General features: G+C 32.7%; 1 protein-coding gene across 2 annotated transcripts in view; it reads left to right on the top strand.

Moving 5' to 3' along the window:
- LOC106106294 (peripheral plasma membrane protein CASK) overlaps positions 1 to 21,776 on the top strand; it is a 102,194-nt gene that overhangs the window by 70,977 nt on the left and 9,441 nt on the right. The window lies entirely within an intron of this gene.

Here is a 21,776-nt window from a genome sequence, read left to right on the forward strand (position 1 = left end):
GAATAAAATTAATGGAATTACTTTCGAAGGCTACCCAAGACCCTGTCATTCTTTCATATGTTCAGTTAGTTAACCAATTAACCCTTTGAACGACTGGCAATTTTCGTGGACAACTCCATTTACACAAAACGCACAGATTCATTGAGGCGGAAATTACCCGAACAGAAATGACACTGTGAATATTGCCCCACTATCAGTGCGCTAACAATGCTTTCCACGTCGTTTCGACTTGCTTTATCCCTCTTTAATTTTGTTTATCTGTATCATTTGTTTTTAGATGAAACTGATGTGGCCTGAGCTGCAGGCATTTGAGTTTTATTTCAAAGAATGCTGGCTATATTTTGGTGTATCCATTTTTATATTGCTTGTTCAGTTCCTAGTGTCGCTTACCGTTAAGTGGGATTGTGGTCAAGCTCTAGTTTAGTCACTAATAAAATCTGAATCTAAGGATACTCTTGAATGCAAGCAAACATACGAAATGTAGCCTAAACAAATATTTGGCAATTGTAAGACAGTATTAGAAGGTCAGTATACTTTTTGAGGAGAAAAATGTCCAGATCTGACCCGGAGAAACACGGATAAGCAATGTCCTATTTCGCATAGATAAAAGAAGTATGCGCGGTCATCCCACATTTCTCATTCCACTTCCCAATATATTATTCGACGGATTTAGGCTTGTTATTTATGTTCTTAAGGTTTAAAGCTTTGGACAGTTTTTTATCCTCTTTTTTATATTGAATTCCGACGTATTCGATTGAATGAACGAAGGGAATTAATTTATTCTATAATTTTATAGACATAGGTCACTGTAGTCGATACCTTCACGTTTACAAAATATATTACGTTTTTAAATGACCAGTTGTAAAACAAATGATTCAAAGTTTTTGTTCCAGTTACAACAAGTTACTTTTCAGCAATCGTACTCAATAAATTAACTTTGATGTATTGATGTTCACAAGTTTTATAGTGGACAACGCAATAAAATTGGGTAACGTTTTTACATTTGTTTTCACACTGTTGTATTTGACAAACAAGATTGATGAAATCAAATGAACTAACATTTAACTACGCGTATTAAGTAAGACAAATTGAGTAATTATTTTTATAGTTCTGGATTGTGTTAGCTTTGCACTCAAGGAATTGGGAAGTCGTTGCGACCCTTCACCATATAGCTTTAAGTTTATTTTCAGTTTTTTCTGTTTATTAAAATATTAAACTGTAATGAAATGTGAAATATGAAACATGCGTCTTATTTAAGTAATTATTTCACATGTTAATATTTAATCCTTATTGAAAATTCAAAGCAGTCAACACATAGTATGCAATGTTTACAGTGTTGCAACGCTACAATTTGTAATACTACGAACTGGACGTGTTTCTCGTGAATAATTATTATTTTATACCACACCGTTTGCGGTACACGACTTTGTTTACTATTCTAACTGCATTTAACTCAACCGATAACATGTAATTTGAAATATACTAGGAAATTGAAATGAACGCCTCTTATGTTTGTGTAGAAAGCCTACAAATATAATAAAAAATTAAGCAACAATCAAAACTCTAAACAAAGACAATAAAAATATGCAAGCAGACAGTATCTAGAGACGAGTTATGAAAATGTCTTGGTAAAGTTTTAGTATTTCAAGGTTATTGTAAGAAGTAAAATTTATTAAAACAGCTTATTCTCTTGACAACTTTGAACGAGAACATTTAGGTAAATCGTTTTTAACTACATTGTAAAACTAAAACAAGTTATGATTGAAACGAAACTGACAGAGTTTGAATTTAGAAGAGAAAATGTAAACGCTCCAAAATTCTGTTCTTGAACTACTCTAATCAATTAAAAGCGTGCAAATATTTAAAACTAGAGTATCGCACAACTGTTGTACGATTTTAGATTGTTTCGTAGCCAATTCACTCCACTTTTAGCTGCACAGCTAAAAATGGAGTAATGTGCGCACCTCCATATAATCTCTTTGGCATCAATGCGAAACTAAAAAGTTGTTCCATAGTTTAGTTTAGGTGTGCGCACGATCTAAACGACACAAATTATATTAGTTCAGTCATAACCGAAATATCCGCACGAGTGACTACTATAAGATATAATTCAGATGTATACTGAAGTTGGATTTTCAAAGTTTGTCCGTTAATTCCTTTCGGTTAAACTGTCAAAAGAAAACGAGTGGTGGTGAAGTAAGGAAACTATCTGTTTGAACTTACGAAGCGAACGTTTATGTTGACTTCAAAATTTGCATGAATTATTGTGCGCCGACGCTGCGGCTTCCACTAAAGTTTAGTAAGCGCTTTTTGGAATTACTATAAATAATGTAATTCAACGGTTGCAAAATTTGTTAAATTTACTTCGATAAATTAGGGAAAGAAGTAGTTGGTTAAATTTTATATAAATTAATCTAGATGGTACTATTAAACACAATTTTGTTTGTGTCTGTTTAATTTATATCTCTAAAGAAAAGTTTTTTTCAGAGTCAGATAATTATGTATGTATGAATTATTCAACATGAAAGTCAATTATGACATTAAAGCCTATTTAGAAAAGATAATTTTAACATTTATATAAAATAAAATATTTAGAAATAAAATTAAAAATCAGAAATTTCACATCAATTCTCTAAGGAGTCTGAAGGAAATTTTTTAATAAAGTTGAAACATTATTCTTTGGTTTTTCGCGAGAATATTTGATAATGTTCATTAAGCATTTCTGCCTCGTCTAGTGATTTATTACGCCACAACGATAACAAGTTCAGACGCCTAATCAATTTATACTACTCATTGTTTATACACGAAATTAGACAGAATCAACCGTGCGTTTATCCCCTCTTATTCTTTTATTGTCTACTTAATCTATAGTATGACTTCAATAGTTTATTTTCTATGAAAATGTGCCTCTGTTCCGATTCCATATATATTCAAATGCGAATCAATAGCAATACGATACGATTCTAAGTATCGTTGCATTCCCAACACGTCGTAGGCTACATCAGGCCAATCCTATTTTGCGAGCCGTATCGCTAGCGTCCTACTGTATCGACTCTAAATATAACCACAAGTGGACTGAGCCAAGAACCATTTGGTGAATCAAATTATGTTCATGGCTTGTTCCACTTAGTAGATAAAATTCAACAGCATGTATCATGAAAAGGAAATCTTATCGCTGTGAGTATAATGTAATAATAGACTTTTAAAAGTCCCTGTGTTTGTGTTCCATGTTTCGTTCACTTTGATGTGGGTAACACATTTCAGCATAGGAATGTGACCCAATTCATTTACCTTTATTACAATTGGTTAAACATTTGAAACCAGACATACTCAGAGAACGAAATTTTAATACATTGTATTATGTCTATCAGTTTTAACACTGTAGAGGTTTAATTAAATTATAACAGAATTCCATCGTTGGAAAGCTTTTGCTCATTTCGAATTCTCTCGCTCAGAAGGTCCGAGACTTTGAATGGCACTAAATCTACCGCGGTGTTCTTTATCAAGACAGCGAAGTGCCTAACTGAATTTACTCGAGTTCGTAAAACAAAAACAAACCTGAATATTTTAATAGCAGCTCGTCTCTTCAGAGAGCTTGTTAGCGGCGGTTAAACAAAATTCAATTCTATTGTCTTCTAAATTGCAAATTGCCTCATTTACTTTTTGTTCTTGTCTTTGCGCCTCACATTTTAATGGTTGTTTAAATTATTTCATTTTGGAGTGACTGGAAGAATCTTTTATATCTTTTAATTTTGATCTGTAATTTTCTTGTTCTATTGTCATAAAGACATTATAACCTTTTTTAAAGATTTTTTATACGAACGATAGTACTGCGAACCAGAATATTCTGTCTGTCAGATTTTCAGTTATAAAATACAAACCTGGGGAAATGTTTGTTATCCCCACTATTTTTGTTTCCAATCAACAAAATCTAACAAAGACTTATTATTTTACGGCCTAGATCGTAACAATTTTATTATATGAAAACGTCTACCATCTACGGAAACTTTTTTCCTCCACAGTTTGCTTTTGGGATTCAACTCCCGCGATATATTTGTCACAGACGTCAAACAACTTGCCAAACTTTGAACAAACGTAGGCACATAAGAAGGTCAACTTAGCCCTTGTTTACTTTACAGCTCATTTTCTCGCCTCTCTAAAAGTTTACGACACTTGCAAATGTGATTGTTGTTTTATTTATATTGTGTATTTAAATGAACCAGAGGTACACGTCCACGTATTCGGTAAACGGCGACGGTTGTAAAACAAATAAATTTATTTACATTGATGCGGGTCCTTTTTTTTTCAAAGTTAATTTCAATCCTGTTTTCAAAGTAGTCTACTTTAGTCTTAGTGATAGAATAATGTAGTGATTAGTGGTAAAGAACTTTGATATTATACAATAAATAAACATTATTTAGTAACAGCACTAGCAAAAAGTTTTCGTGAAAGTTGAAGTCTATTTTTAAACAAAGCCCGTTTGCAGCTCGTGAATTTTAGTAGTTTTTTTTCATACGTATAATTTTTAATGACACACTCTGTTTTTCGTGTCCCTGTTTTTACATCGCACAATATAATCAAATTAGGCAGCGGTGCCCGTTTGTAGATGTATTATTTTTTATTTTGTTTTATGTTGACTGCCAGCGTGAATTATACGATTTTATTCGAATTTATATAAATGTTATTAATGTTTTTGTGGAAAATGTCAAGCACCGTACCGTAAAAACATGCTTTCCAGATATGTAATTGACAAAGAGTTGAAGTATGGTTAAGATCACCTAATAAATTAGACGGAGTATTGACTCATGATTTTCTTGACAAACGAATGATTTAATTTCCCAAAATATTTGCCCTGGTTACAAGGATGTAATTTTATGAAGCTGATGTTTGTTACGTAAATTTTCGTAGTCAAAAAGTAAGCATATGGATCATAGAAGATTTTTTTTAATTATCTCGGTATACGTTGCCTTTTGTGTAATATCGCCTCGACCTAAAAATCTCTGCCATCTCTTCGCCTTTTAATTATTCTTTTTTGTGCTCCCTATAACCCTAGACTTTCTTTGTCAGTTTTTGTCCAACGGTTCGATTGTTATTTCAAACTGAATAACTACGCTTGCTTGATTTTAGTTTCTGCTTTTTTTTTATTTGTCAAAGAAAGTAGCTTTTTATGATAGTGATCAAATACGTAAGAAAACATTACATTATCATAAATTACGGCCTAATGTGGAATCGTTGAAAAAACTTTTGCGAAATCGCTGCTTTAAGTTCTTTACGTAACACATGTTTTTTGCCATCGGAAATACTAAATCTTTCTATAGCCTTTTATCTGGAGGAATACGCTTATATTTTTTTGATATTATTCTTTATTGCTTAGACGTTATCAGCCTAATAAATTATTTACGTACTTTAAACTCTAATATTACAAATAGTATAATAAAACACAATAGTAAAACACGATTATTTTCATACTTCGTAAGTTTGTTAAAAATGAAACTTCATTTTCAATATTTTATTGCCTAAATTAATTTCTTTTCACAAGTTTTTGTATCTGTTCATATTGCATGTAACAACGTTTTACGTCTTTTTCATTTCTGAAATTGCCCGTGGCGTTACAATGTTCTCAAAAAGTATCTAATGGCTGCTACGAATGGCATTAAAAGAACACGTAAACGCTTTTATTCCAATTCATTTTAACACGATACGACTAAACTTGAACGGTACAAGATTGTAATTGTACAATATTTAAAATCTACATCCAATGTAAAAAAGGGAAAATACTTTTGAATGTTAGGAAAAAAAATAAAAACTATTGTTTCAATTTTGAACATTAATGCAATATTATTGCAATGCTATCCCTGAGTAACTTTGGTAACTTTTTTGGGGTTTGGGTAACTTTGGACGGAACCCAAATATGGGATTTACTTGGAAATAAAATGTTTGATATTATTTTTATAATAAAAATGTCAAATTTTTTACGCATGTTTGTTTCTATGTATCTCGTAAACTTACCAATCTCGATGGAATTGGGCACAGATGTGGAACATGGTCTGAAAAATTAAATATGCTACTTATTGATTTTTATGATAAAATCTGTGCAAATGAAATCGCGGGCAAAAGCTAGTAAGGAAATATGCGACTGCGGACATTATATTTCTTTCTGAATTATATCCTGAAATGTCAGACATGACTCGTATATTTGAATAGTACTGACGTAACATGAAAAAGAACTAAAGAAGTGTCATAAACTTTTTCATTTTCTCGTAGAAAATGTGATAATGATACATTGAAATGTATGTTTGATAGCACGGAAATCTAGCCATTTTTTATACCAACGGTTGTGGAGTTTGCGTAGGTATTAAGCAAACTATCTCTGCCCTTCGGTTTCGGTCAGCAACACATAACACTAGCCTTCATTACCAGATTTCTGCTAAGTGAAGTAACCTTGTTTGCAAATCGTCGTGTAACTAATTAGAAAATACGATGTAGTGATCATTGAGTGAATAAAAAGATTATTGCTCTCTTCCATCTTGGCTATACTAATATTATAAAGAGGAAAGATTTGTATTTTTGTATGTATTGAAATAACTCAAATACTACTGGGCCAATTGTAAAAATTCTTTCGCCGTTAGAAAGGTAATTTATCTGTGATTTACACAAGCTATGCTTATTTTTTTAAAATTTCACGCAGGCGCTTTCGTGAGGAACAGCTAGTATTGTACATTGTAAAAAGACATTTGTTATTAAAACTTTATGGTAAGATATATTCAAACTGAGAACAAAGCATTACAGGAAACTATTAAAGTTGAAAAATATGACAGAGTATTTCACTGCAGTGTTTAATCCATTCGGGCGTTTTAAAATCTGGCAATGCTTTAATGGTCTCTTTCGAGACATTTGACTTCTTAAGTCCTGCTTTTATCTTGAAATGTGATTTACTATAATGATAAAACTAACTAACGTAGCTTAGTCTCAAATGAAAATTTAAAATGTTTAAAATTTATAAGTGCAAATTCTACAACAACATTTTGATTGAGCTTTATTGACAACTAGCTTTTGCTCACGTCTCCGTCCGCGTGAAATTAAAAAAAAAAACATAGTAAGTAGCCTAAGTGTTATTCCAGACTATACTCTACATCTATGCCAAATTTTATCAAGATCCGTTCAGCCGTTTAGGCTACAAACTCTAACACACTTCCATCTTCCATCCATCCATCCATTCATCCACCTAAACTATTGCATATGTAATATTAAGTAAGAAAAGTAAGATTAACCATATTAGAGTTTATAGATTTTATAACAAGGCATAGGTTGCAATATAATTTATGTTTAATACTTTTATAATAATAATGCTTAAAAGCATTGAAACCACATCACAAAATAGGCCTTGTAATGTTGGCGCTCGTTTTACGCGGGTTATTTTGGAAATTACTGGAACATCTGCCGCAAAGTGTCTCTGATGTTATGCTATCGTGTGACACGTTTAATGTTTCGGTGATATTAAGATAATGCTTTTAACTCCATCAATGTCGTTTTAGTAATATACCTTTTAAAGGGTGTTGGATTATTTTCAAAGATTAATTAATCCCAGATCCAGTGATATAGGAATTATATTGCAGTATGTCTCTGAGGATCTCGCGTCTGAATTTCGAACTCATCTTTGGTAACGATTGTATCCCGTCGATGATAAACGTTTTCTTTTCTGTATTCTGTTCACGTGATGGAATTTATTCGTCTCGTTAATGTTTCTTTCTCTATTGCTTATGGATCCTACAATTGGTATTGTGTCTTCACTACTTTATTTTACTTTGAGTATACTAATGTATTAGAAATGGAAGTAGAATTGAATCCAATAAGCTTGTAACATTTTAGGTGTATTGGTTTTGACGTCGTGAAATAGCTTTGCTCCCATAACCTTTAGCTTTTCCTCTGTAAGTAATAAATTAAATTGCCTTCAATTGCAATAAATATAGCAGTAACTAGCAAACAACTCTCGATTTAAAGTTGCTTTTGCTTGTTCTAATAGAATTTTTTTAAAATTGGATCAGTAAACGTTGAGTCCGCACAAACATCTCTTTTTAATTTGCATCGACGTAATTTGTTTGTTGAAATGTAGTTTGATATTTTGGTAATTATATTCAGCAAATGTATGAATTAATTCTAGTTAACAGTCCATCTCATTCATCACGCTCAAAGTGCTGAAATATGATAATCATCGTGTTGTGACAACGCTGGAAGCTTGATCGATGGCCGTTATGTGGACATACAATATGAGTCGTCAATTGCAACATCAGCGTAATAAACAAAACAATATTCTGTGTTTACCTAGTTTTACACGAGAGCAGAACAGTGCAGTGAGACAGAACATTAAGTACCGATAGCAGTACTGTACTGTTCAACTTCACTGTGCTGTCCTTGTGTGAAACTACCATAATCAATGATGAAGGATGTCATAGCTCGATTAAAAATTTAATCGATTACGTGGTCGATGGCTTACAACCGAAATGAAGTATGCAAATTAAATTAACACTAGAAGTAAGTTATATCTATACTAATATTGCAAAGAAGAAAGTTTTCGACTTTTGTATGTATTGGAATAACCTAAAAACTACTGGCCCGATTTCAACAATACTTTTACCAATAAAAAACTACATTATCACTGGCTTATACTCCTTAATACGCTGACGAAGTCGCAAACAACAGCTAGTTAATAATAATTGTCGAGTTTATTCTGTGTAAAAATAACAAAAAGCAAACTAAAGTAACCATTGGAAGTAGGTTTACAGTTAATCTAGTTCGGACCGCGCGATCTCAGTGATAGGATTAAGTAAAAAGATAAGTTAAAAGTTAGCTTTAAAACAACGGAACAGATTTTCTCAGTCGAATTTAATTTAAATAGGAAGAGGCGACAACGATACATGAAACAACGGAATACTTTTTTTTTGCTAATATATCTTAAAAACTTATTGACCGATTTCCCAAAAGAAGAAGGTACTTAATGCGTCTGTATGTTTTTTTATGTGTGTTACGGCAAAACTTCGCCGCTAGTGGACCGATTTTGATAATTCTTTTTTTATTCGAAAGGTAGTGCTTGTAGGTGGGTTCCATTTTTTTATTGATTTTTGGAGTCAAAGACTACGACGTAGTTAAATAGTTTAGCTTAAAATCGCGCGACGAAATTTGGGGTCTTTTTTGTTTTCTTTTATGAACAATTGTCTTACTTTTGCTCCTACTCTTTCCAAGAAATAGAAGTTCTAGGAGAGAAGTAATACCATGTTTTGGCACCGCAAAGTACTAAAGCATTTTTTTCTGTTGGCAACATTAACAATGCCTATCGTGGAAAAAAGCTATATGTTTAGTTTGTGTGTAAAGTTTGAATATATTGACTTGTCTCATTTTCTTAATGTAAGATATTTTATTATATTTCTCGAAAACTTAATGAAAAGTAAAAGCAAGAAGGACTTGGCTGAATAATTTCAAGATAAAACACTGCAATGGGTAAAGAAATAAATCTAAAACAAACACAGAATACATTAAAACTTAAAAAAATATTGCTTTCGAGATAAAAATAGCTTTGGATTTAGAATTTAAAATGCACTAGTGTTTTAAGTAGGATTTTTAGCAGTCTTAACGAGGTTAAAAAATACAATGAAACATCGGAGCGACAAATCAACTTTTTCACAGGGTGATGTTTTTAGTTTGGGTGATTATTTTCTTTATGCTGAAAAACCCTCTAGAAAGTAGTCAGGCGTCAAATGGAAGCAATTCCACGTTTCAGCTATTCAGTGTGCGTGCTGGAGAACTAATTTTAGTCTTCTATCCCTTCCCACAGCTTTCATAAAAGCAAAGAAGGGGAATTGAATTTGACAGTGGAGGGGACTCAGGACACGTTGACGGGGCCCTTTCCTCCGTCGCTTAAGGGTACGCATCGATTTTAGATGTCTATGGGCAGAGTCGCTTCACAGTTTCGGCGAATTAAAATGGCTGCTTACCCGTTTGCCATCATATGTTAAAAAAAAATCAAAGATTATTATTAGATATATTTTATCTTACTGTGTCTGATAAACATTTTGCTTTTGTTGAAATTTCGAATTACGGTACAAAACTAACATAAATTTATCAAGTTATATTCGTGCTTTATGAATATAAGAGCGCTTCGCCGGTCACATTAGCATCAGAATGGGAGGCGACACTTGCTGGCACATATTAATCGTAATTCTAGCAGTTTATAATGCACGGTTCCTTTGAAGCATCCGTTTAAAAGCTTCAAACTAATAACGGTTTTCAAGTACACAGAAAATCTTAGCTTGAGTTTCGATTGTTTAGTACGTAAGAAAAAGATTACGTCTCGAATACTCTGCAAATTCTGATAACAATAATACATGGTTATAACGGAAATGGAAACCCATATTTAACACACTAGTGCAGTAAGGTAAAGGCCCGTAAGAGAATCTATTATACGTAAAATAATTAAATAGTTTTAAAACATCCAATAGAGGAGAAACTGTCATTAATTTATTGCGGGTGAAAGTTGAGTACAAATAACGGCACTGAATTCAGCTTAAGCGCTTGTGAAATCGTATACGCAAGCTTTAATTATATTTCTAAGACGATAGGAGTATTTCTTTCTAATTTAGGTGTGTTGGTTAAAATACATTTTAACACCATGTAGATTACTAATTTGTTAAGTCTAAAAAAGGCCATACGTATAGAATTTGAAAATAATTTTATTAAAGTGTCTTTATTAGTTTAAAAAACTGCATAGCTGCAGAGACAAGATATGTTAAAAATGTCGCTCACGTATCCTCGGATATTTCGTGACTACCAACATATCTTGTATATTTCTTAACATACAGTCGAGGTTCTTTATATGTTTTTTTATTTATTTACTACTAGTTAAATTTGTAAGAAAAAAATCATTAACTAATGCTACATTGTAACTATGAAGTTCCTGTTGTCTTTGTTTATTTTAAACAAAATGAGAAGGACGATAATATGCTTTTACATAATTTTTGGACCGTGTAAGACCACTGTAAAGATTAACTGTAGAACAAATCTAAAAGCATTTTTTTTATTTTGCGTAGTTACAGTTACAGTCTGAGAAGTTTTGCTCAGTCAGTTGTTGAATCGCGACTTCTCAGGAGTATTTCGCTCACGTATTCCTATTTCATGACTGCCAACTTCCTTCTTATAGTTCATTTTCACTGAGAAAAAGAAAACGTTTAAGTTATATTCTTAAAGCGAAATTGTAAAGGGACTACGATAGTAATAAAGATTTGATTTTAGTGAGGATATATGGGTAAAAGTTTAAGGAACACGAAGCGAGCGTATATCATTCTCAAAAGCCGGCAACGCATCTCTATTTTCCTATGGTGTTGCTGACGCCATATGTGTCGAAACGCACCTTTGTGTTTCCGTTAACGTTTGCCGATTTCTCTTAAAAAAAACAGTACGTTTTGCATGAATATCTTACTTCTTACTCTTACTAATATTATAAATGCGAAAGTTTAGATGGATGGATGTTTGTTAGCGTTTGTAGCCTAAACGGCGGAACGGATCTCCATGAAATTTGGCACAGGTTTAGTGCATAGTCTGGAAGAACACAAAGGCTACTTTTTATACCTGGAATAGTTACGGTTCCCGTGGAATTCATTAATTTAGTTTTTTAATATTTACTCGATCATTCTGCAACGGTTCAACATATCTTATTGAAATTTGGCACATATATAAAACAAAGTCTGGAGTACACATGGGATAAGCTTTATCCCCGAGAAATGTTCGGTTCCCGAGGGATGCGTAGCTTTTTGTAATTTATATAGTTTGTATGTTTTCTAACACCACGCGTACGAAGTTGCGGGCAACAGCTCGTATATTATTACAGTAAAGAATTTTATTACAATATTCGCGTTTAATGTAAACTATTTGAATATAATAAAAGGAATGTCGTTGGGACTTTCCTATGAAGTGTTCTAAGCAGGTGAGCTGACGCCTTCGATATAGACAAAGTTTTGGAATTCACATTTGCCAGCGCTACAATAACATACGATGCGAAAACTTTCTGTGCTATTTCCCATTTATTTATAACTTTGACAGCGTCTGTTGTAGAATTTACAATATTCTAAATCTTGACGTGAAGTCTTTTGTTACGTAATGTTACAATTCTATGAATAGAATATCTGCACTCAAAAGTTAAGTGGTCTCCCTTATTGTGTCTGTACTAATATTATAAAGAAGATTTGTATTTTTGTATGTAACGAGTAAATTCAAAAACTAATATAAGAAATCTACATTAAGCGACTCTGTTAGTGACAATTAAAGAATCTAAGTGTGACAGTAAATAATCAAAGGCAACGGATAATATAAAAGAAATATAAAATAAATGTCATACAATAGTTACAATATTTATTCTGAATAAATTAGCAAAAGTCCAAACAAGAATATTATTCAATTTGTGTACTTTTGCTCGCATTTCCTCATAATCCTCACCTATCATCCTGTCAGCAGTACTCGTAGAAGTTTGTGAGAGATAAGACGGTTTGGGAAAAGTTACTTTGTGACACTGGGGATAAGCCGTGTCATAATACTTGAGAGGCTTTTTAAAATTGAATGATTTTTCACATTCACGTGAAGGCGAAGACAGAAACAGTTTGTACAAATAATAAAATTCTGTGATATGTTGAAATGAATTTATAGATGTTACGTGGTTTGCAAATTAAAGATTTTCCATGTCTTCTCTGATTATGATTGATCTATGTAATGATAACGACTTCAATACCGTGATTGGACACGTCGACTTGCAACCGACATCCAAGGTGGATCGAATCTACTGTCTCAATAGTTTGTGGTTTAGACAGAATGCTGCTTCTATCTAATGGAATTTGTATGTCACTTGCATGTCAGATGAACTAGATTGATCACAAAGGCTGCCACGAATGTTCCAACTGTATTATAAAATGTTTTGTTGTAGATTTATTATAGGACCTTATTGCTTGTTGAATTTTTTTGAGATCCCGAAGTGGAATGATGTTGATAGCTATTTTAGTCGTGTTAAAAGTAGACGCAAGCTGAAAACTTAGAAAGGAATTAATAAATGTAAAATCCTCTACTGTAAGCAAGATTTGCAAATTATTCGACATGTCTAAGACGCTTATTCTCTATTGCGATTCATAATAAATTTACCATTTTAACTAGCGAGGCTTAAGTATCTTTGTGCAGGTTGGTCGAAACGTTAAGCCACAAGCACATATAGATAATGTTTTATTTATTTACAGTCCTGTTTAAACCTGCATCAGGACGTAATCCTACGTTATCGCTACGACAGCAACCAGTCGCCGGGTTTTACCCTTTATGTGTGTATTTAATTCAATGTGATTTCTCGTCACATATAATCTCTTTGGCTTCTTCATTATTTCCTTAATATTTATTTTTAAAGCACTGTAATATCGGTGAACAATTTTTTTTGTTGTAATCCTTGGCGAGTAACTGAATGCACTCAACAAATGACCATCAATTCGAGTTTATAGCAGAGCAAGATTAAGATAAACATAAAAGCATTATGCATTGTATGGATGTTATGAAGCGTAAGAAGTATGCCAGTACTGAGCCAAATGGAAATCCTTTATCAAACACGAAGTTTATTGACATAACTGTATTTATTTTAATAATTAAATTGCAAACAACAAGGAATAATTAATACATACATGCAGGTTTATTTGTATGTTCTTTGTAACTGCATCGTGTATATTTTCTCATTGTGCTTTTTTTTTGTGTAGTTTTTTTCATATGTCAGTTTTTATTACGCGTTAATCCTCTTCCACGGCGTCAGCACCAGCCAGTGCTGTCCTCTGTCGCGCTTGCTCGCAAATTGCTTTTGCAATTCGTTCCATGTCATGATTCTGCTTTGTAATCTCAATCTTGAGTGAATCGGAATAGTTGGCTATTTTGTGATGCGATTTTATGCATTAAATTGCATACATTTGTAGTTATTTAAATATCATTTTGGCTTTAATGTTTACGATGCTCTTCTTCTATTCGTGCCATTTCCTAATCAAGGTTAGCAACCATCATAGCAACTTGAACTCTGGGTATAGCAGCCTGATGTAAGCAGTTTTGATTTACGATATTAAGGGCGAGAGGCCCAATACTTGTAAATTGAAAGATAACAATCCAACGTATCGTATCCATCAGATTTTGGTACTCAATCTTACAGTGACATCATTTTTAAGCTACCTAATCCTCTATCAGTGGTTGGACAGGCCCTAAGATATATAATTATCAATTACATTATGGGTGTTTGTATTAAAGGTCTTAATGCCCCGAAAGGCTGAACTAATGTCTCATATTTCCTGTATCAAACAAATTATGCAGCAGTAAACATCAATTGCAAAAACTGTGTTCGAAATAGAGGCCTGCGGGTCTATTTTGTAGCACATAAAGAATTTAGTTGATAATTAGATGTTATGTATTTTGACAGTTAAAATCCCCGCTCCACTAATTGGCAACAATGTTTAACTGGACTAGAGCCAAGTCATTATTATTAACAGCTTTCAAACTCGCTCTATAGATCGATATTTACCTAATTTTGAATCTTTACATCCCTTTCTACACTATTAAACGAATTTGTGTTTGAAATGTTTGTTGAAGTAGACCTAAAAAGAGATGGATGGATTGCGTGAAAGGTGACATGATCAAAAAGGGAGTGATGACTGAGATGAGGTATGATAGAGTTATGTGGAGAACAAAAACCTGTTGCGCCGACCCTTTGGAGTAGGATAAGGAGGAAGATGATGACGATGATGATGTGTTTGAAATGTTGTTTATTTGAAAAATGATTGGTATGTAACAGAAAGTTTCAAATAATGGTTGGAGTTCAGAAAACGAGCTTTTTCTAAAGTAGATTTTAAACTGAGTTTATTTATGTAATGTATCTGGTGTTTGCATTAGCATTCAGTGTTCATTTACGGAAGCAACTACCAAGCCTCCTTGTCAGGTATGAAGAAAACCAGACGTGCTTTACGTCTTTAACCAAAGCAACTGTATTCTGCTATCTTATACTACGAGTATATTCTTATATCAATTTCTTGAGTACTTAAAAGCGAGCACTTACTATATCATTGAATTATTTTTAGTTCATGTTCATTCAGTTATATTGTAATAATGCTCAGTCATTCGTTCGAGATGTTTAACGTTAGATCAAAGGCAATGTGTTCCAAGAATTAATTTCGGCAACAATATTCTATTAGGGTTGTTCCTCGGCGTACATTAAAGGTTTATGTTTCGAATAAACGCGAGGGCGCGACAAGCATCATTTCTGGGACGTGTTCCTGAAAAATATATGGCGTTTAACATCAAAGACTTCTCAGCCCATGTCACTTGATAATTAATCTTATTTTACAAAAGTGTTTTATATTTGGAGACGCAAAGTCTATAGCTTTTTTGGTACCGCGAGGAAAATGTTCAAAAGATTACTCTGCCTTTTTGGAGAAAGACAGGGTTATGTAAGGATTGTCTCACTAAAACCCCTTCCATATACAAAGGAACACATCAGTACTCCCAGTACTGGGTTTCTACATGACCTAGAAGAGACGGAAATCTATAGTTAATGTTACATCTGATAGAAGAGGTTTTAAAAATGTCATCACTGCAAAACACTCAAAAGACATGTCAACATGATACTTGATAAATCTCCTGAAATAATTCATTTACAAAGATTTTTTAATATATCTACATACGAGTATGGCTCAGTTACAAATAAAGGATAATGTTACAGCGAAGACTCGACTAACATTAACATAAAAGGATACAAGGAAATTAAATATACATCTGTAAGCGTTGCTTGATGGCTTATCCGATTACTTTATACGTTCGTAATTATCTTAAGAGATTGAAAGATTTGCTTATAAATGTGTCAATCAAGCTATTATGTTACTCCGAGTGCTCTGTTTTCTATAAATTGAAGATTAAAGAAGACTTTTATCATTTTTGTTAGTTCTAAAATAGTGTATTGAAACGTAGAGATTTATTAAATTTGTTTTAGTCTAAAAATTTAATTTAGCATATAATGTCTATCTTTGTACTCTTGATAGAATCTTCGGAGACTAGTGAAGATGTCTCTGTGTAAAATGGCCTTAATACATCATTCGTATCCTTTCATACGTTACATAAAGGATACCGGCGATCGAATGCACACATGTTCATGTCGGCTCTCTCTTATTTAATGTACATTTGATATTCCATTTCTGTTCGCTTGTTGGAATACAATTTTATTTACTTATAATGTATTGCGTCGCTTTTTTGTGCATGACAAAGACAACTCGAAATAATTTTAATTACTTTCAGAGGGAAAATTGTTGTTTTAATTGACTATTTTTATGTAAAAAGTGTAAGGTAATGTTTGATATTACCAAGCGTTTAAACGCCCAAAATCGCTTTTTAATTCTTATATATTGTAATTTATTGAATACTTATCTAAATATCAAATAAGAATAGCTTGTAAATGTTTTTTCAAAGGATTTGCACAATATGCATTAAAACTGATGAAGCGTGATGCAACAATATCTGAAAGCAACTGCAGTATTTTAGTTTCCGGTTGATTGCACGGCACGTCTCGTTAACTACGACCTAACAAAAGTTTTCATTTTAATTGTACTTTACTCTTTAATGTAACTTCTTTTTTTATTCGCAGATATCCGTTGTAAAAGATCTGATCATTTTGGATCGTTTAATTTTGTTACTGTTAGAGTAGCGACGGTATTCAGTACTAAGTACGTATTTGATGGTCATCTAACGTATTCTCGGAGATAGGTTTGTCACTGACGTCATGGAGGACATCGTCATTATTACACTTAGATAAAAAGATTGGAAATCTCGTTTTCCATTCTTTTCCGTAATTATAACAATTTTACATAATAAAGCACTCTGTACGAAATCTTAATAGATCCCGAATAAAATACCAGATAAATATCTTCATAAATCATCATAGTGATTGATAAAACAACCTCAAATCAGCCCTTTTAAAAACAATATACACTGTTTGAAATATTACACACGCGTGTAAAAGGGAAATTCTATTAACATTTTGGGTAACTATTTCTTGTATGGCTTACACTTTGTATAAAAATATTAGAGAGTTAGGATGTTTTGATCAGATTATATGAAAAGTTCAGTCCATAGCTGTTTGTCTAAACTCGACTTTGAGAAAATATCGAAGAGTCTAAATCGATCTCGAGAATATCATCAATCATTTAACTGAATTTATTATTCAAATGGCTTAATATCTTAGTTGTTTTACTAAGTAATACAAAAGCGATTATTTATAAGTTTTAATAAAGGTGACATTTTGGAACAACTACGATAGTGATGCAAAATCAATTTGTTATTTTTAAATAGAAAAAGTGAAACTATGTTTAGTTCTGTATTTTAGGAATCGAAGCTTATGTAGATTAGGATCGGATGAATAAAGTAAAAAGAAATGAAATATGAGACTGTGGTAAAGAAAATAAACTAAATGCTGCACTATTTGTTTGAATTTAACAAGTTTTACAAAACTAATAAAGTAAGCAGAGAACAAGTGTAAAGTAATGTGAAATTTTTTCTTACTGTTTAGTTTTTTTTTATTTATTTAAAAATACGGTTATGGCAAAGTTATTCTTTATGATTTCTTTTTGTTCAAAAACTATTTTAATCTAATTATAACAAGACATATTTCGTTTGTTAAAATTTCAGTTGTTCGTCTTGAATTGTGAACAAAATAGAATAACTGATGTTTTTAATTAAAAGTTAGACTCTTAAATGAATCATAAAATGTACCTTTCTTATTGAATTGTCTAAATTTTACAATATTATTCTGAGATATTTTCATGAGACACTAGAAGCTTTTAGTTAGACATGCTTTAGTCATTTCTGCTTCATTATCATTAAGTTATAATAACTTTTAATGTGAGTCTGCCATTAATGTTCCTTGTAAAATTTCCTGGCGTATATTCCGGAAAGTATAAGTGCCTTCAATGTAGTTTCGAGCCTTAGTAACTCAAGGTTTTTAAGTATTGAAATCGTTCAGTTATGTAGTTTATAGTGAAGTTTAAATTCAACAAATTTAGAAGTAGTTGTACTCTTTTTTTTATATAATCCTATTTCTAATAGTAATGTAACTAACACACTATTCTTTAATCGTCACCATTACATCGTTCCTTAGTCTTCAATCGACACTAAGGGACTGCTAGAATAACCAAACGACACTAAGCGCGGTCAGATAACGAATTTACTTTTCATGTTCTGTTTTATGGCTAATTTTTACAACAGTTTTCTTTTACTACTTGTACAATGGCCCGTCATTTTGAGATAAGGCGCAAGTTTTTGCGTCATGAAACGCACAACACTAGGCATCTTGCGTATAATGAAATGCCTTATCGATATTCCTTCACTGAATTTTGTATCGACGACTCAGTTGTATTACGTGACGTGATACACTTGTCGGAAATATCAGGCAGGTAAACTTTTCTTTTAAAAACTTGAAACACAGATTAAACAGTAAAACTTCAAGCACATATAAGGTAGATATTTATTGATTAGTCGATAAATAATATTAATTTGCACGCTCGTGCGAGTTCATTATAGGGAGGTATGCTCCAGTTGGACGTTAATTAATTACGTAGTCAGTGACATTTCTGAACATGAATCATAGATCTATAAGTTTTCCCTAGTTTTATTATTGAACAGTCTTTCATGTATTTTATCAAGAAGAATTCCAATATGTTTTTGTACTTTGATAATTACAAACTTAACGTTATTGTGGAACTGAAACATGGCACTATGTTTATAAGACGTTTCGTATCTTTGAATTTAGTGCAGTTGCAAGTTAATTTGTTGGCAACTATTAATTTCGGGTGTCGTCGGTTTTGCTCGTGTCTCGTAATAAAACAGGAATTAGTAATCTGATAGCAGAGCTCGGGTCTAGCGGCTGTAGCTTTAACCGTTTGATATACGGACTTAATATTACGCTCTACGCTGAGTTACAATCTTAAGCTTTAAGTTATGAGTTGTATCTAGTAGGCACTAGAGGATTATAAAAATGAAACTACATTGTGTCCTTTATGAAGACATAAACTGCTAGGCCAGAGGTGGCGAACATTTATGCATCAAAGTGTCATTTTTTTAATGTTTAACGTCATCGACTAATTTTGACTGCTATTATAACGTCAATTCCATGGTGCACCTATTTAGTTTTTTTTTTCGTTGTGTTCTATAATTTTCGACCAGTGCTAGGATATGTATGAAACTTGATGATGTTTTAAAAACGCAATAGGTTATTTCCCTAAAATAAAAACCATAATCTGCAAGTTCTAGTTAAAATTTCTATGTAGTTATGACACGTTTTAATTTAAACTGAAGTTGATTCTTTAGTGATAAAAATAATTTTTCTTTGCTTCCTATAATTCAAAATGAGTTAGGTCAAAGATATAATAAGAAGAATTGCCTACCTTTTGCTGTAATGATGAACATTTAGGTAATATAGCTACGTTTTTATATACGGTCTCAGATTTCGGAGATAACAAGATGATTTAGTTGGGAGCCCTTTCGAAGATATAATGTGTTTTTATGGATCGCATGGGCTCTACGGAGAGTCGCATTACTACGGTTTGTTACCTTCCTTACGATATGAAAATCTCATGGGAAGACTTCGATTCTTTTGTTATTTATCTACTTGTATATATGATGAAAATTGTCAGCTCAATAAATACAAAAATTGATTCTAATTGTTTATGGTAAAAAGATTTTTGTAAAACTTTTGTTAAATAGATTTCTTTTACATACCGACGTATTTCTATAGCACTTTATTGTTAGTTTTTGACAGTGAAAAAAAACTTTACCGCAATTATGTTGTGTTTTGTTTTCTTTGACTTTTTTGTTTGTGTTTTGTTTTTATAGTTGAAGCTAATGGCACATTATATTAAATACACTATGTAGCACTTGGCACAGTATGCTTCGAAAAGTGCCTGTCCCCTTACCCTGGTTGGAACTATGATAAACTTCCTTGTTTTTGTCACGACCCCACATGCTCCTAAATCAAATGAACATTGTATGAACTCATAATAGTTTGCCCACAACTTCCACTTTAGACCCCTTTTTCACTAAGAAACAAGCCGTACGTCTGCTTGAGAGTGCGATTTCTATGAGCAGTCGAGCGGCGAGTACCAGTGGAAACTTGATCTGATAATATTTCCGCTGGTTATGATAAAATATATTGCTCATAGAAAATGTCTCTTAGTGAAAAAGGTTCTTATTTACAACAGAACGCTTTTGTATCATATTCTTGAAGATTTTTACCCTTTACAACTTTCATACGCCCGAACAAGTTTCCCATTGTACCGCAATGTATTTATCTCGGCTGTATTAAGGATAGGCACGCTATTGACATAAATGTGTAGATGAACAAACGAGATATTCCAGAATTTTCCATAAAGGATATATCTATTGCTAAGCAGTGTTCGTTGGCATTCGATTTTACCAATACAATTTCTGTGTTAGCTAGTTTTAATCAGAGCAGTAACGGTTTGTTTTAGAATGAGTGTTTGTTCAGCAATCACTTTCTAGTCTACATAACTGATTAGAATATCTTCAACATTATAACCTTTCATTTGTATATTTCGGTACGAAATATCACTATCAATTCATCATCCCTATCCTTTATGCGTGGTCCGAAGTGTCCGTTCGAAGTGCACTTATTCAGTTGTCAGCACGAAAGATTGATGGAGGAAATATTAAATTTGTGTTTTTTTCTCAACTTTTTGTTCATAACAGAAGTTTTGTAATACACTACAAATGTGAAATTTAAAGCTCAAATGTTGTTGATTTTAGCGATGGGTAAAATGCAGCAGTCACGTTTAGTATTAAAAATTTTTGTAACGACAAGTCGCCGACGATTACGGTATAAAATCTCCAAATAAAATTTTATGCATAAAATTTAGATTTTTTATCGGCAAAACCTTCTGCTACTCTACAACAAGGTGCTTAAATTTTAGTAAATGATCGGATTAGCCTCGCCTTTCTACATCTCCATGCAGCCAAAATAATGGACGAAAATGTAAATTCAACGACATTACAAAATCTGCCAACGAGAATATCGGAAGTATTATTTATTTAAAGAATGACTAGAGTACAAACTTCTTTAGTAACAAGAAGTAAGGTTCAAAAATGAGTAAGGTAAGGGTAAAGGGTATTTGATAGTGGATTTGGTTGAAATATCAGTTTGTGTACTTGATACGCTTGAAAATGTTCAACTTTTTAAAAGTCTAGTATATTCTAGTAGCAATATTTTACATAGAGCGGGAGCTAATCCTTTGCCGGTATAATGATCGTTTTATTGCGCTGCGTATTTTCCGGGCGAGTGTCGAGGGCGCTCCACGCGGCCGATGTTGGCTTCCGCGGATTACTGGATCAGTGCAATATCGTAGCTTAAATATCGCGAATATTCCCCCGTGTGTACGTCCACAATTTGAATTATGTCCGTCCAATGCACAATCTGGGAAAGAGAATCTGAGAAGCAATTATTTACATAACAGGTGATAACGTAGAGCAAAATGTAAAGTAGACAAAGAGTTTTGTTTTCGAATATTCCTTTAGTAGAACCTCAACCAAGCCTCAAGGTTTACTAGATGTTATATGAACCTTGCCACCTACTATTAATGCAAATAAATATAAGTAATGAAAACAAAATAAGTGTAAATGTAATCCAGAGTGCAACGCTCTCACGTTTAATTACGATTCAGACCTATCTGTGT

Source organism: Papilio polytes, unplaced genomic scaffold (assembly GCF_000836215.1).
Source record: "Papilio polytes unplaced genomic scaffold, Ppol_1.0 DF822289.1, whole genome shotgun sequence".
Taxonomy (NCBI): domain Eukaryota; kingdom Metazoa; phylum Arthropoda; class Insecta; order Lepidoptera; family Papilionidae; genus Papilio; species Papilio polytes.